At 42.3% G+C, this 16,258-nt stretch overlaps 1 protein-coding gene across 3 annotated transcripts in view; it reads left to right on the top strand.

Moving 5' to 3' along the window:
* Window positions 1-895: 895 nt before the first annotated feature.
* Window positions 896-16,258, top strand: part of SMAD2 (SMAD family member 2) — an 82,663-nt gene continuing 67,300 nt past the window's right edge. The window contains exon 1 of one of the 3 annotated variants that reach the window (XM_055559401.1): window positions 896-1,158. The gene's annotated coding sequence lies outside the window, so the exon portion shown is untranslated. Of the gene's footprint in view, window positions 1,159-1,437; window positions 1,594-16,258 lie in introns of those variants that run through there. The other 2 variants (XM_055559399.1, XM_055559400.1) reach the window with 2 other exon arrangements.

Raw genomic sequence — 16,258 nt, 5'->3', positions numbered from 1 at the left:
GCAGAAATGAAGAACGGAACAGATAACTCAGCAGTTGAGGGATATCGTGCCAGGCACTTGTGTTCTAGATTTCACAAGGAGCATTCAGAGCACGCATGATGAGCACCATTTTTTCACGAAGATAGGACCAAGTTCCCGTTCAAGAAAAATACCTGTGACCCCCCGCTCCGCCACCAGACCCTACGGCCCAAGCAAAGAGCTCGGCCCCGGGCTTATTTACATCTCGGACCCCGCCCCCGTTTACCACCACGAGGGCCGCGCCCACTCATTCGCACAGGGCGCCCCGCGCGTGGGTCCGGGACGCAGGCTTCGGCACACCCCTCTTCGGCCCCTTAGCTCGCCCACCGTCGGGGCCTCCCACCCCGAGGATAAGCACGCCTCCACTCCCGGCTTGACTACAGAGTAGGTGGGCCGGGCGGCGGCCTCCGACAGGCCCCACCCAGTGGTGCCGGCCAGAGACGGGGACGAAGGACCAGGGCCGAGATCAGTACGGAAGGGTGGTCGCCCTCACGGCAGGTTACGTGCCTCCCCTCCCCGCACCCCACTCCCTTTCCAAGAGTTTCCCGTGCGAGCGCGCGAGAGACGAAGCCAACCGAAACGGCGGGCATCCCACCCCGCCTAAGTCCTCCGCCGCCCGCCCGGCCGCGCCTTGCCTCACGCTCTACGGGGTAGGCGGGACCAATCAGCGAGCGACGTCTCCCTTCCGATTCGAGGCCCCCGACGCGCGGCTCACACCCCGAGCACCCAGAGCGCTGATTGGCTGCGTGCGCCGCCGGTCCGGCCGGGAGGGCGGGGAGGCCGGAGGGAAAGGAGGTGGGGAGAGGTAGCGGCCCGCGCCTCTCAGAGCCCACAGCGCGCGCCCTGGCCCTAACACGGGCGCTCAGGCCTAACCCCTTCCCTTTCTTCGCTCCCCGGGTCTTCCGCGCGCGCCCTCAAGGCCGCGCGCTCGGCCAGCGTACCTCGCGCCCCTAACGGGCGTCCGGGGGCGCCAATCAGAGGGCGGCAGGGTGCCAGCCCCCCAGGGCTGCGCCGGCGAATCGGCGGGGCTCGCGGCCCGGGGTGGGAGGCGGGGCTACCGCGCGGCCGCGGCGGCGGCGGCGGCGGCGGAGGAGCAGCTCCCAGCCACCAGCCAGCGAGCGCCGAGCGAGCCGCCCGGAGGTGGGTGCGCCGCGCCGCTGCGGCCGGCGGCGGAGGGCGCAGGGCGGAAGCGGAGGTGGGGCCGGCGGGCGCGGCGGGGGAGGACGGCTCGGCCGTCGGGGGCCGCCCGGGTGGGGGCGAGGCGGGCGGGCGCGCGCCCGAGAGGAGGAGGGGCGGCGGTGGCGGCGGCGGGACGCGCGTCCCCACCCCCTCCTCCCCGCGGGCGGCGGCCGGGCCCGCGCCGCCCCCTCTCCCGTCCCCTCCCCGCGCGCCGGGCCGCCGGCCGGGCTCCGGCTGGGGGGGCGGGGCGGCCGCCAGAGTGTTTTCAGTTCCGCCTCCAGTCGGCCCATTCCCCTCTCCCCTCCCGGCCCCTCCATCCCCTTCGGAAGAGGAAGGAACAAAGGTCCCGGACCCCCCCGGGCTCTTGACGGGGCGGGACCCGGAGCCTCGGTCCAGGTAACGCCGCGGCGCCCGGCGGGGCCTCGGGGCCGGGGTGTGTCTCTGTGGGGCTCGGGGTCGATGAGGCGGGCCGGCCGCGTCACCTGGCCCGGCCGGGGGGGCCGGGGAGCCGGGGTGTGGCGAGGCGCCGGGCCGCTCGCGGGGTGCGGGAGCGCGGGCGGGGCGGCCGGGGGGACGGGGTCGGCGCTGGAGCCACCCGCCCGCCCGCCCGCGCGCGCGGCCCGGGCGGGGGCCGGCTGTGTGGCCCGGCCCGTCCCCTCCTCCTCCGTGGCGGTCACCCTCGGTAGTTTGTGGTGGTGATTTTCAAATCCCGCAGGGACGGAGCTCTGGTTTCGGGGACTTGTTGGGAAGCCCGAGTTAGGAGCATGCGAGACTTTGCTTCCACTTTTTTCCCCCCTCCTGTGGTGCTGTAACCTTTGTTAACCATTCTGGTCTCGGGGTTCAGAATCGCGAGCGTGTGCTCTCACACAAACACGCACACGGCTGGTACTCCGTCCACATAACTTCTCTACTAGCTTGTGAAAGTTGCTCTTGTGAGTGGAGCCTATTAGTGTTTTTTTTTTTTTAATCACACGCCTTTAGAGAGCACGCTAATTGATTTCACGTATTTCAAACTTGGTTTTCAAATCCTGCCTCTTTAATTGTTTTCTTCTCTCCTGGGGAATACTGCCCTTGGATTGAGTACTTTTGTCTTCTACTTACTTAATCCTTTCGTGGTTAATGGTTTCCTTTTGATCCTGAACAAAAGAAAAAACAGTAGTTAGGTTGGTTTTGTTATTCCTTCCTCTTGAGCCTTGAAAAAGCTAAATACTGCCGGTTTGTTGTCAACTAACCCTTTATTTAAAAAGAAACATTTCCAGGTAAAACGAAAATGAGGTAGCATTTTTCCATCAGTCTTGTCATGTTTGTTACAGTTTGGGGTATCCTAAATTGTGGTGGTTTAAACTTTTAACACGACACAGCTAAATTTGTTGTGAATAAATAAGTGATCTCTCGAACTTGCTTGGAGTAATTGCATCTTTTCAAAAATTCCATCTTTTGATTTCATATGAATTGAACCTTCACCACTGATTGTTAAGGATGCTTTCTTTGAGACTAATAGATAATACACTTTCTATTATTTTGATAATACATTAGCTGTTGTTTTAGTTTTGATCCCTTAAAAAAAGTTAGGGTTAGGGAATGTGTAGGGTAAATAGTTAAATTTGGTAAGTTGTGAACAAGTAAATGAAGCAAATATTCACAGAGATGAAAGAAATAATGTAAAATGGGCTTCATAAATGTGTCATAGTTTGAAGATTTTTTTTCATTTGCCTTAAAAAAAATACCATACAGGATATTGATAGAATTTTCTCCACCAGAAGTTCACAGAGACCAACACTGATTTTATTTTTAAAGTTTCTTAAGTTTTTTCCTGCTGTAAAATTAGTTGTTGTAGTAAATAAGAATAGTTCAAATCTATTGGCATTTCTAAGATGAGTGCCCACTTAAACCCTTAATGTTAAAGTTGAGTTTGAAGTAGTTCATTGGTCTATTTTAATTAATGTAAGGTGTTTGGAAACATCCATTCTGGGCTTTTTTTTTAGTATGAAATTGCTGTTAGAACTTGGTTTTTATACTTTGTAGCTATACCTTCTAAAGTGATTTCACATTGTAAGTGTTCAGCAAAGTTTGGCTTTTTAAAGTCATAAATGGTCAAACCTCTACACACACATCTGTAAGGTTCATGAAATAATAGTTTGCAAGAAACTGTGCAGAGTAATTTCCTGTTGTTTGTGGCTTGTCAGGCTTGGTATGTGCTTTAACTCTTATGTAGGAATTTGGGGATAGTTTTGTATATTTCAGCAGAAATTCTCTTTAGTAAGAACAAAGGTGGTTTCTACTTCAAGATGGCAAAAGGTCCCCTTTTCATTTTCATACTGTAAATACCTCAAACGTGTTGCTGACATCTTGTTACTTCACATTGAGAGAAAATCTGAGTGACAGAATAGTTCAGCTGCATAACCTGCTGATCAAAGACCTATTGAATAGTTATTTTGCAGATATTTTCAACTTTGGCTTTTATAAAAAGTCCAAAAGCACTCCTTATTCTTGTTTGGTTTTGTACTTTAGGATTTCTGAGGCCTCGTTTCTTGTAGCAGCTTTTTTATACAGGTGTTTCTGTAATGCATATAAAATCTGTATTTAGTGCAGTCTGGCAGATGGAGCCTTATTCATATTCTTGGGACAAGAGTCATTTTTAGAGGCTGGAGAGGGGCATGTCTTTTGATGGGAGTAGAGGAGCCATTTTTATCTGTAGATGTTTTCCACTAAGTATCACAAAGGTATGTCAGAAAATGTGAAATAAAAAGATTTCAAAACCAGTCCAGGCAAGATTATGCATTTATTTAACACGTAACTTGTATTTATTGAACAGATAACATTTACTCATTTATTAAACAGTAAAATGATGTGTTGCTGTGTGTCAAGCCCTGAACTAGGCAATAAAGTAACAGGGAACAAGTATACCCTGTTCCTTAATGGAATTCGGAAAGTGGGAAGTCTTCATGTCTCCTTGCCGTGTTCTCCAGTGTTTAGAAAATCATGTTCATGTATTGATACAAATTGAGGGAGATTGTAATACAGGACTGAGCCACTTCCTGAAGTATGCCTGCACCGCTTTCTTTTGAGCATAGAGCACAGCACTGGGGAAGGGGTCACATGTTCACTCTCATCGTCTCTGGGAACAGATCATGTATTTTTTTTGGAAAGAGGAAACTTGTCACCAGTTTTGCACAGTCTCTACAAATTGAAGGTATGACCAGTCTTTCAGAAATTAGTATTTGTTGCTGAGCAGGTGAACACTTGAAGAGCTAGCCTAATTTGGCCTTGGTTTGATTATCCATTGCCATTTATATCTTCTCTGATGGCACAGTTGGTAAAGAATCCGCCTACGATGCTGGAGACCTTGGTTTGATTCCTGGGTCGGGAAGATCTGGAGAAGGAAAGGCTTCCCACTCCAGCGTTCTGACCTGGAGAATTCCATGTGGGGTCGCAAAGGGTCGGACACAACTGAGCGACTCTTGCTTCACTTTATAGAAAACGGTTAGGGAAAAAAAGCAAACCTGAACTGGTCAGGTTCCAGTGAAAGAACCAGAAATAAAGTATAAGAACAGTTACCCAACCAAGACTAAGGACTGGGCTGTAATCTTGTATAGTGGAAACGCCCTGGGTTCTGGAGTCAGAGAGACCAAGGCTTACAGTCAGTTTCTCAGTTTTTTGGACAAATTACTTTTAACTCCTGGGATTTGGTTTTCTGACTGAAAATGGAGCTGATAGCACCTACTTCTTAAGGTTATTAGAAAGAGTAAATGATTGTGATGAGGGTATGAAGGTATCTAAAACAGTGGCTGAGAAGACATAAGGGTCTTCTCAGATATCTCTTTTGTTCTCTTCTGGTTGTAGTTTTCACTTGTTTTCTTTCTAATTCAGACAACTCTCCTACCCTCTTCTCCTTGACCTATGATAACATACATACGAGAAACACACTAAGCAGAAAGGCCAAGGGTAGCCAGATTGTCCCGAGTCCATACCTTATAGCTCTAGTCACGGGAGCGTTATCGCTACCCTTAATTAGATCCCGTTGGCATTTATTTTGTATGTTTCTAACAAGCAAAGTTATCTTACTTCTAACCCTCAGAAGATTAGAGACAAATAGATCGTGGGTAATGTGGGAGGTTGAGGCCAGGCTAATGGGGAGTGGACTAGGAGGATGGGGAACTGTTAACCTACTGTCCATTGTAAGATAAAACAGATAGCAGCTTGGTGAGGATAATGGAGATAATCTGCAAGACACAGAAACAAATACTCAGAGCCTAACTAGCATGTCTGGAACCATTCAGTGCAGGACCAGACCTGAAAGCATAGTAATGAATGTTCATCAATTAGCTTAAATCATATTTGGGAAAATCTATTTAAAGAGCATGGTAATCGACATAGTATACTTTAGATCGTCATTCAGGATGATTAACACATGTTCTTAAAGGAGTAGAACGTGATTCTAATGATTTATTTCATGAAAGATCCACAGTACCTACCGTGACCAAGCTGCTTTTCTTTAGTTTTGCCTTTCTGGGGGCCTTGATTCCAGACTGAAAAATCTTTCCTGCTAGGCCAGTAGTAAAGAAAGGTGATGTGAATGGTATAGCACCCACACCTGTTCTTCAGAGGAAGTCGTTCTGTTTGTCAGTCTGCAGGGATGTCATGTACAATTGTTCACTTGGGTTTTAAGATAAAGTAAGTATGCTAATGATTTCTAGAACCAGTGTGGACAGTTGGCTGGTCTGTCTGTTGAGGGCTTCATGCTTCTTATAAGTGACTTCTGTTCAATATTAGCCTTGATAACTTTTTTGGATCTTCCTCTTTCCTATCTCCAGGTTGTACTTTCTAAACCATCTACTCCATCAAATATTAATATTAATTGGTGACCTTGTAATTATAGCCTTAGCTATTTGGGGAAAAAAAAAGGGACTTTTAAAAAAACTAGTAGTAATCCAGCCCTTTTTGTTTAAAAATGCAGTTTGAGGCTTATTGCGTATCTCTGATTTAATTTCGATCATTTCTCCAGATTGGTATAATTGTGATCTGTTCAACTAGGACATACTTCAATACTGACTATAAGTAGGCATCTCAAGGATAGCTCTGAGTTTCAATTTCAGTAGTTTCATGTAGGAAGAATGTAATTTTGCCAAGTCAGATCGGTTTGGACCCTGCCTCTGGTTTGACTAGTTAGCCAGAAATATTAAGGTAGTTAAGGTGATTGTGGCTAACACACTTGCCATACAGTGTACGGGTTTCTTTTGGATAATAAGTGAGCCACACTGATAGAGAACAGATACCTGGTCATTTAGATCTGTCTTTAGGTGTGTGCTTTTAAGAAAACAAATCCTAAAGTGATTCATTCTCATTAAAATTTTACTATGAAATTGTCACTAACTCTTCCAGATAGTTCTGTAATTTTTCAAAATCTTGGGATCACTTTGGAACAATGGAATGTGAGTGCAGACTTTAGTTTTGATCTGTTCAGTACTCATGTCCAGTTTGCATCTGAAAACCTGCATTTCCTTAAACAATCTGTAGTGCCCTTTCCCACCACCTGTGTTCTCTTGGAGGGGACAGGCCTAGCTTCAGGTTTAAAGGATTCAGCTAGTAAGGAAGAATAACTGGGAGGAGCCACTGCAAGTTCATCAAATTTATTACCTTGAGTCTTTCAATTCAGAAACTCCATCTGAGGATGTAGTGTAGTAAATCTGTGATCTTGTAGTTTGCCTGTTTTAAGATAAAGTACATTTGCATATGTTCAGCTTTTTCCAAAAATTCTATAAAGAGATAATGGTTACGGATTTGTAAATATTAAAGAAATGCTCCGTTTTAATCACACCCTTCATTACAAAATGTGGGGTGGTGAATCTGGTGTTCAAAGTTCACAGAATAAACTCCTGATAAATGGTACAGTGGAAGCTGAGCATGTGGGCTTTCTCCCTTGATTTGAATGAACTATGGAAACTTTTGTTGACTAGAGTTGCTCTATCTATGGCAATGAATGCAAATCTTCCTTGTTTAGACCGTGTTTTTACTTTATAGACAGGTGGTTAGGCTGTAGTTCAGGTAAGCTGGCCAATTAAACTTTTTGTGTAATGTTTTAAGTATCAGGAGGGTCCTGCTTTGGCCTGAGGGTTGTGCCTTGGTCATTTTTGCTCTAAACCACTTTTTAAACCTCACACGGACCTATGTACACCCAGCAGCAACCAGAAGGAAGGCTCCTGTCAGCAACAGCAACATTATGCAGAATCTCAGAATGTGAGCCAAGTGGCAGTTACTGAAGTCCTGCCTGTGCAGTTTCCCTGTCATTCTTTTACCCCCAGGAAGCCTTTGAAGCTCTAGAGGAATAATAGATTGTAGAGAAGGATCTTTGGTGTAGACCCACACCATTCAATATAGTAGACACCAGCTGCTGCTGCTGCTAAGTCTCTTCAGTCGTGTCCGACTCTGTGCGACCCCATAGATGGCAGCTACATGTGACTATTTAGCACTTGAAATATGGCTACTGTAACAGGAAATGAATATTGAATTTAATTTTAGTTAATTTTAAAGTTCTGTCGGGCATTCTCTAGTTTTTGTTTTAGTTGGACTTTTACACTCTGAGGACTTGCACCCGGTTGATGTGGGCGTAAGTTGTTGCTTCAGCAGAAGGTCAATACAGACTCTGGGAATTTGAAGAGAAGTTGGAGTACTGAATATTTATGCTGATTTGAGTCTGGGCTTGTGTAGTCTCAATAATTGCATCCTTTTTTACAATCCGGGGATGATAAACGAGTATGTAATTTTATGTTTATAAGCTGAATATAGGCCTATGGATTCCACACAACTCATTAAAAGTGAAAGGAAAGTAGCTGAACTGAAGAACAGATACTCTGCTCAGCAGTCCTCCTTTAATGTGGATTTTCTCTCAACTAATGACCTGCTTTTTAGGGTTAAATTCAAGCTCTGACATTACGTTTTAACAGTCCATAAAACCGAACACATGGATGTTTCTCTGCTTTTATTTAAAAGGCACATTACCCATTGCTTTCCATGGGGCCAACTTGGGTTTCCAGTTGGCAGTGCCTTTCCTTACTAGTGTACAACTTTGGGAATAAGACAGTTACAGTGAGAATTGAGAAATGTTTTTTTAAACTGGCTTTTATGTGTGTCTGTGTTCATTAATGCTTTCTATTGTCCTGGTTTCTTTGACTAAAACAGTTGTAAAAATTCAGGTCATTAATACATCTTGCTTTTTTCCTTATCCTGTGTGATACATGTTTGAATGTGGATTGCCAAAAATCTCATAATGATGTTTTATTATTTCAGCAGGAACTTAGGTGTTCTTTTTGAGGCAGCACCATCACATTTCACGTATTTTATGTTGAAATATCTAACTTGATTTTCTTTTGAAATAAATATATAGACATTTGGGGAATATTTCATATTTGCAATTTGAAGATGTTTGACATCCACGGTTACTTTCAACACTGAATGACTTTCTTTGTTCGACACTTGAATTTCGTGGTTTTTTTGTCACCCATTTCCATATCGCCTTCCTGCTGTCCTTAAAAAAGTCATCACTGAATTCTGAACTGCCAAGTTGAGCAGTCTTCATCCATTATCATACTGCTTCAGTGTTTGCCATCATTGACTGTATACTCCCTTTATCTAGATTTCTTAAAATCATACAAAGAGACATAGATTAGGCCCTTTCCTTTTCCTTCAAATATTGAATAAAATGCACAACTGTTTTTATCAGCTATATATATATATAGCTGATCTAGAGAGGGAAGCAAAGGAGAAAAAAGTCTCCAGGTATCAGAAGCTTAGAAAATCAGTTAGTGTCAAGGAAAAGCCTTGGGGAATTTATTAGATAAATAATCCAGTAGCTTGGGCTGGGGTTCTATGGCCATTTGGGAAAAGGAGATAAAATTCTGGAAACTGTATACTAAAACGCACACATATATATACATCTGTTCCAATAACATTGAAATTTCTGTGGCCTCTGAGAAAAACAAGCTTCAAGCTTCTCTATGGAAAAACTAGAAAAACACTAGTCTTTGTAGATGGGCTTAAGTATCCCATGAATGCCAAGCATGGTAAATAAAAAGCAGACACTAGTTAGATGTAGAATAGTGGGTTTTGGGGGGTTTTTCTGAATAGTGGGCTTTTTAAGTAGGTAATACTTTATTGTATTCAAACTTGAAATTCAGAAGATACACACTGAAAAGTCTCTTGCTACGCCTTACTCAGTTGCCTTTCTAAAGGCAAGTAGCATTATGAGGTTTTATTGTGTTGTTCTGAAAGTGTACGCGTATATGAGCAACTTTGTCCATGCGTTACCTTTTAGTACAAAAAATGGCCTTGTGTTTTGCTTAATAATGCATCCTGTAGGTTATTCCTTGTCAGTATATAAAAAGTACTTTTTAGCTTTCTTTTGGTTGCACAGTATTTTTTTGTATGTGTATCTATAATATATTTCATCAGTCCTCTGTTGATGGACGTTTATTTCCAGTCTTGTGTTAAAAATAGTGCTGCAACAAATAACTGTTTCTGCATCATTAACATCCATAGAAGAGATTTCTAGAAGTAGGTCAGAGGATATCTACATTTATAATATATTTTAGGAAATGTACTTTATTCATTTTTTGAATAATAAGAGCACATGATGTCAGATTCAAAAGGAACAAAATAGTAAATGATGAAAAGTAACTCTCCCTCAGATCTCTTACCTCCTACTATCCAGTTCTATAGCTTTCTAGAGCTGCTGTGTTCAGTAGATAGCCACGAGCTGTATGTGGCCCTTGAACACCTGAAATGTTGCTAGTCCAAACTGAGATGGGCTGCATGTATAAAACACTGGATTTATAATACTTAAGTAAAAAAAAAAATTCCTGTAAATGAAGTTTTTTCATCTTTAATTCTGATTACACACTGAGATAATATTTTAGATGCTTGTGTGTATGGTGAGTCATGTCCAACTGTTTGTGACCCCGTGGATTGCAGCCCGCCTGGCCCCTCTGTCCATGGAATTCTCCAGGCAAGCTTATTGGAGTGGGTTGCCATTTCCTACTACAAGCGATCTTCCCAACCCAGGGATTGAACCCTTGTCTCTATGTTTCCGGCATGGGCAGGCGGGTTCTTTACCACTGAACCGCCTGGGAAAACCCTTTTTAGATATGGTAGGATAAATTAGTACATGCTGCAGTCCATGGGGTTGCAAAGAGTCGGACACGACTGAGTGACTGGACTGAACTGATTGCATTATTAAAATGATTCAGTTCAGTTCAGTCGCTCAGTTGAGTCCAACTGTTCACGGATTACTTTTAACTATGATTACTTTCAACTATTTTTACTTTTTTAAAAAATGTAGCTAATAGAAGGTTTACAAATACATATGTGGTTTGCATGCTATTTTTGTTGAGCAGCATTGAGTCTAAAATTCCGTATGTATATAAACATGTCTGAACGTATGAGAGTTCCTCTTAACAGGCAGGTTTTTTTCCTTTGCATTCTAATCTATAGGATCAGAAATCTGGATGTTAGTTAAAACAAACCCGGTGGTTATTTATTGTCACATTCATTCTCAACATTTAGTGGGTCTCATCAGTGGCAGTCATGCTTCCATTGACTTTTACAATGTCTGTCCACTTTGGAGAGAAGCCTGGTATCATTCTTGCTGCATGTTGTTTGAACCCATTCCACTCTGCACTGCTTGCCGACACTGGGATGCAGCAGTTGTCCTGGGATCTCCCTCCGCTCTCATGGGGTTCCTTAGCCTTTCTCCTTTGCTAGATTTCTTATTCTTTTGCTCTCCCTTCTTTCTATAAAACGTATCCTTCCCTTCAGGACTTGCCTTGAGAGAGAGTGTATGTGGAAAATATTTGGAGATATTGTATATCTGAAAATACCCTTATTCAATCCTGGGTGGCTAATAGAATTCTTGGTTGAAAATAATTGTGTTTCAGAATTAACGAGAGCATTGCTCTGTTGGCTTCACTTAGTTTACTGTTCCGAAAATCAAATCCATTCTGATTCTTTTCTATATGACCTTTTAAAAAATTTATATCTGGGAACTTTTGGCTCTTCATTTGTGTTCTCAGCATTCAGAAGTTTTACAGCCACCAGCCTTTATGTGGGCATGTTTGATCCATTGGCCTGGGGTCTTGATGGACCTTTTCAATCAGGAAGCTCCCATCTTTCAGTTCAGGGGATATTTCTTGATTTCTTTGATAATTCCCCCTCCTTCCATTGTCATCTCTGATGTTTGAACATTGGGCAGTCCAAGAGCTCTTCTTTTACTGTTTGAATGGTTCCCTTTGTAAAGCTTGTTTCCTCTGTAAAACATGCACTCTTGGTCAGGGTTGCTATAGTCTCTCGTTTCTCTGGGTGTAGTGATGATTTTGACTGTTTTCTTTCTCTATATAAACTTCTTTAAGCTGCGTTTTTCTGTTTTTGCTTCATTTTTCCTCAAATAATCCAAGTAATCCTTAATTAAGAAAGTAGGGGTCTGAAAAGCTGATTGGAAACTATGCATTTGGGTGAGGCATGTCTCCTTTCAGTTTCATTGAAGAATAATCTGAGTGGACTGTTTGTAGGTAAAGTCTTGATTTCAGTGTCTGTATATTTTTCCTCCTAGGTTGGTCAGGTACCCCAGAGAGGAGTCTTGTGCTGACTAAATGGGTAAAGGTCTGGCTTCTAGTATTTTTGGAAACCAGAACTCAGTGAAGGAAAGGGCTGGGGAGTGTCTGCATTTAGCATGCCTTGTGTTCATTTACTCCATCTCTTCTAACAGGACCCAGACCGTTCCCCAGTCCAGGTAGACTGATTTCTTCTCTGCCAAGAATAAAGGTTTAGTCTTCTGCAGAGAGAAAGGGGCAGTTAGTTACCCAGCGGGGGAGCGGATCTAAGTGGGTGGTGATTGCTTCTCAGATATCTCTCACTCAATCCTGTCTCTTTTATCTCCTTCCCCCCCTCGCGGTCCTCAGCTCCTGCTATGCCTGGTAGTGTCCACAACTTAACCTTTTGAGAATTCTGCTGTGTAAATAGAATGGTTCTCCACAGGTAGCTTAGAGTTAGTAGTAATTTCTGAAATCTGTTCACAGTTATTACTCATCCATCCATTTTCCAGTTATCAGAATTTTGCTTTTCTTCTTACTCTTCACCATATCCTCATGAAAGTCTTTTGTTTTTAAATCCCTTTATTTGTGTGTTATTTTGGTTTTTGTTTGCTGTCTTCACCTACAACCACTGATTAAAGTTTTCCATTAAAAATTTAAGGAGTGCCTCCTGAAAGAATTGGAATAGAATGTGTAACTCCAAATCAGCGGGGATGAAGGGGTTGAAATGATGAGTATGTGATCATTCAAGCAGAAGCCAGGAAAGGGGAAAAAGAATCGAAGAAACTGCTTAGGAATTAGAAAACAAAATAAGGTGATAGAAAGTTAGCTTCAGTATCCCCATAAACCAGTACATAAGTTCACATTAAGCTTACTGGTTAAAGGAGAATGAAAACTTAAAAAAGTTTAATTAAATGCCTCTTAAACTAGGATGACATAGTTTTAAAGTAAAGAAATGCAACAAGTTGTGCTAGGCATTATGTGGAAATCTAATTCCCAGTGTGATGTTATCTGGGGATGGGGCCTTTGGGAAGTGATTAGATCAAGAGAGTGGAGCCCTCCTTAATGGGATTAATGCCCTTTTAAGAGAGACCCCAGGGAATTCCCTTGCCCCTTTCTGCTATATGAGGTTACAGCAGAAAGACAGCTGTCTAGGAAGTAGGAAGCGAGCCCGTACCATACACCAAATCTGATGGCACCTTGAACTTGGAATTCCCAGCCTCCAGAATTGTAAGAAATAGAGGTTTCCACTGTTTAATAGGGCACCCAGTCTACAGAATTCTGTTACAGCAGCCCGAATGGGGATTATGCCTAGCACAACTTTTTGCATTTCTTTATTTTAAAATTATGTCATCCTAGAATTTGATGGCTTCCCTGGTGGCTTAGACGGTAAAAGCGGCTGCTTACAATGCCGGAGACCCAGGTTCAATCCCTGGGTTGGGAAGATCTCCTGGAGAAGGAAATGGCAACCCACTCCAGTATTCTTGCCTGGAAAATCCCATGGACGGAGGAGCCTGGTAGGCTACCGTCCATGGGGTCGCAAAGAGTCGGACATGACTGAGCAGCTTCACAGTACTTAAGAATTTGGGTGCAGGGCAAGGTGGGTGTGATAGGGACAGTCTGTAGCGATCTATACGGTAACATTGGCAGAATTACAAGATAAACAAATGTGTAATAATTGTACTAGGAGATTCTAGTATACGTCACAATGATTTAAGAAAAGATAGATAAAAAATAAGGTTATACAGGATTGGAAATGTGCAGTTAGCAAGCATGCAGCAGTTACAGACAATATATTCTTTTCTGATACTTGTGGAATTTTTAAAACTTGGTTATGTATCAAACCTCAAAGCAAATGTTGACAAATGCCTAACAATTCTCACCCTGTGAGTCATGTTCTGGGACCCTAGCACGGTTAAGTCAGAAACACAGCAGGAGGACAGCGCCAGCTCCCAAATCCATAGTGGATGCTGGAAAACAATGAGAAATGTTTAGGGTGATGAAAATGCTACTCATCAAAACTGGGAGACAACAAAAGCTCATTTGCCTACCTGGGAAATTTAGAATTTCAAATGTTTATTGAAGAATTAAGAATGTTTAGTAAAGAAAAATAAATGCATTAACTATACAATGTAATGTGTTAGCAAAAGGAAGGAAGTAAAGTTGAGGAATATTAATGGGGGAAAAATATAATTGAAATGACTAAACTTAAGGTGCTAAGTTGAAAAGACTAAGTTAGCCATGATTGACAGAGGAGAAAAAGAGGCACAAATATATTAGAAATGAAACAGGGGTAGGACTGCGGACAAACTGAGGTTTCAGAACTGAGACGCGTGAACGGCTTTTGCCTTTAGATTGGAAAACAGGTTGAATGGAAATCTGTAGCAAAATAAATTTCCATTCAACCTGTTTTCCAATCGAAAGGCAAAAGCTGTTCATGTGTCTCAGTTTTGAAACCTCAGTTTGTCCGCAATCCTATCCCTTTTTCATTTCTAATATATTTGTGCCTTCTTTTTCGGAGAAGGAAATGGCACCCCACTCCAGTGTTCTTGCCTGGAGAATCCCATGGACGGGGCACCCTGGTGGGCTGCCGTCTATGGGGTCGCACAGAGTCAGACACGCCTGAAGCGAGTTAGCAGCAGCAAAATAAACTACCAAAAGTGGCTTAAGGATATGAAACTTGATTATAAGTTTAAAATCTTAATTCATAGTTAGAAAATACAAAGAAATGAAATTAAATAAAAATTTCAAAAAATCCTAACCCCAAGTGAAAATCCCAGATGGACAAGTTCTACAAAACTTACGAAGAACCAGTAATTCCAGTGTCATGTAAAATGTTATGTGGTCTGGTCCTGATAGGAGAAGAGATGCAGTGAATAAATATATGAGAAAAAATCATTTTGCTGGGCTACTGTAATCTTAGTACCACCAGCCGTCAGGACAGATAGAGTATCAGAAGGGAAACATACAGGCTATACCTCAATAATAAGCACAGCAATGAAATTTTAGATAAAATGTTAGTATTTGCTCATAACAAAAAAGCCACTGTGATTAATTAGGGTTTGTCTCAAAATGTAAAAATGATTAAACATTAGAAAACCTGTAAATGAAATTCATCACATTAACACATCAAAAGAGGAAAAAGCTCGATGATAATCTCAATGGGTGAAGGAAAGCATATGATAAAATTCAGTACTTATTCTTGACAAAACTTCTTAGAATATTAGGAATATAAGGAAACTTATTAATTTGAGTAAATGGTCTTTGTTAAAAAAAAATAGAAGTGTACTTGTGGCATGATTACAACTTTCTGAATTTATGTAACAGGTGAAAATTACTTTGATATAAATCAGGAATATGAAGGGTATATTGACTCAGAAGGGATCCAAGGAAACTTTCTGAGACAGTGAAAATATTCTGTATCTTGACAGGGATGGTGATTATATGGAGGTATGTATTTATCAGGACTCACTGAATTACATATTTAACATCTTGTGCATTTTATTGTATGTAAGCTATGCCTCAATAAAGTTGATTTTTTTTTTTTAAGTTAATCCAGTTGACAATTGAACTGTGCTTGTCTACGTCTGTGTTTGTGTGTGTGTGTGTGTGTGTGTGTGTGTGTGTGTTTCCCCCCCAGAAACTATGTACTACCCCATTCACGATTGAATCTTCAAATGTAGAACTGTGATATAGAGGCTAACTGTAAAGGTACATGTGAATTTTCAAATGCGTGGAGGGTCAGCATCTCTAATCTTCTCGTTCAAGGCTCAATTGTATATAAAAACCAATGCATTACTATATGCCAGCAACAAGCAAAATCTGAATTTAAAAAAGACACCCTTTAAAATGGCAACACAAACTATGAAATACCTAGGAAAAAATAAAAGCATATGTGGGACCTTAATGGAAAAAATTATAAGACCCATATAATATTCAATTATAAGAAAATATACTTCTATTTATGAATAGAAGATACAGTATCATAAATACAAATTTTCCTCTATTTATTTATAAATTCAGTGTCATTCCAAGTAAAATCGCAGAAAGTTGAAAGAGAATTCATTTTGTCCAATACCAAGACATAATCTGTAGCTTTCATGGTTAAGACATGATGGTATTTGTTTCAGATATAGACTAATGGAAGGAAAGGGAAAAAAAGCCTAGAAACACAAGTAGCATTTGTAAACAGTAGGGAAGTGATTCAATATATGGTACTGGTGTACTTGATTATTTCTGTTGGGGAGAAGATACCTACCCTACATCACACACCAAAATGGATTGCAGCGGTGAACAGCAAAACTTTGCAATTTGACTTTTAAAAGGTGACAGCATATGCAAGGATCTTTAAGAAGGTATAAGTGTGTTCAGTTCAGTCGCTCAGTCGTGTCCGACTCTGCGACCCCATGAATTGCAGCACGCCAGGCCTCCCTGTCCATCACCAACTCCCGGAGTTCACTCAGACTCACGTCCATTGAATC

Source organism: Bubalus kerabau, chromosome 21, assembly GCF_029407905.1.
Source record: "Bubalus kerabau isolate K-KA32 ecotype Philippines breed swamp buffalo chromosome 21, PCC_UOA_SB_1v2, whole genome shotgun sequence".
NCBI classification, from domain to species: domain Eukaryota; kingdom Metazoa; phylum Chordata; class Mammalia; order Artiodactyla; family Bovidae; genus Bubalus; species Bubalus kerabau.
The sequence above is the reverse complement of the archived record's forward strand: the minus strand, read 5'-3'. Positions and strand labels throughout refer to the sequence as shown.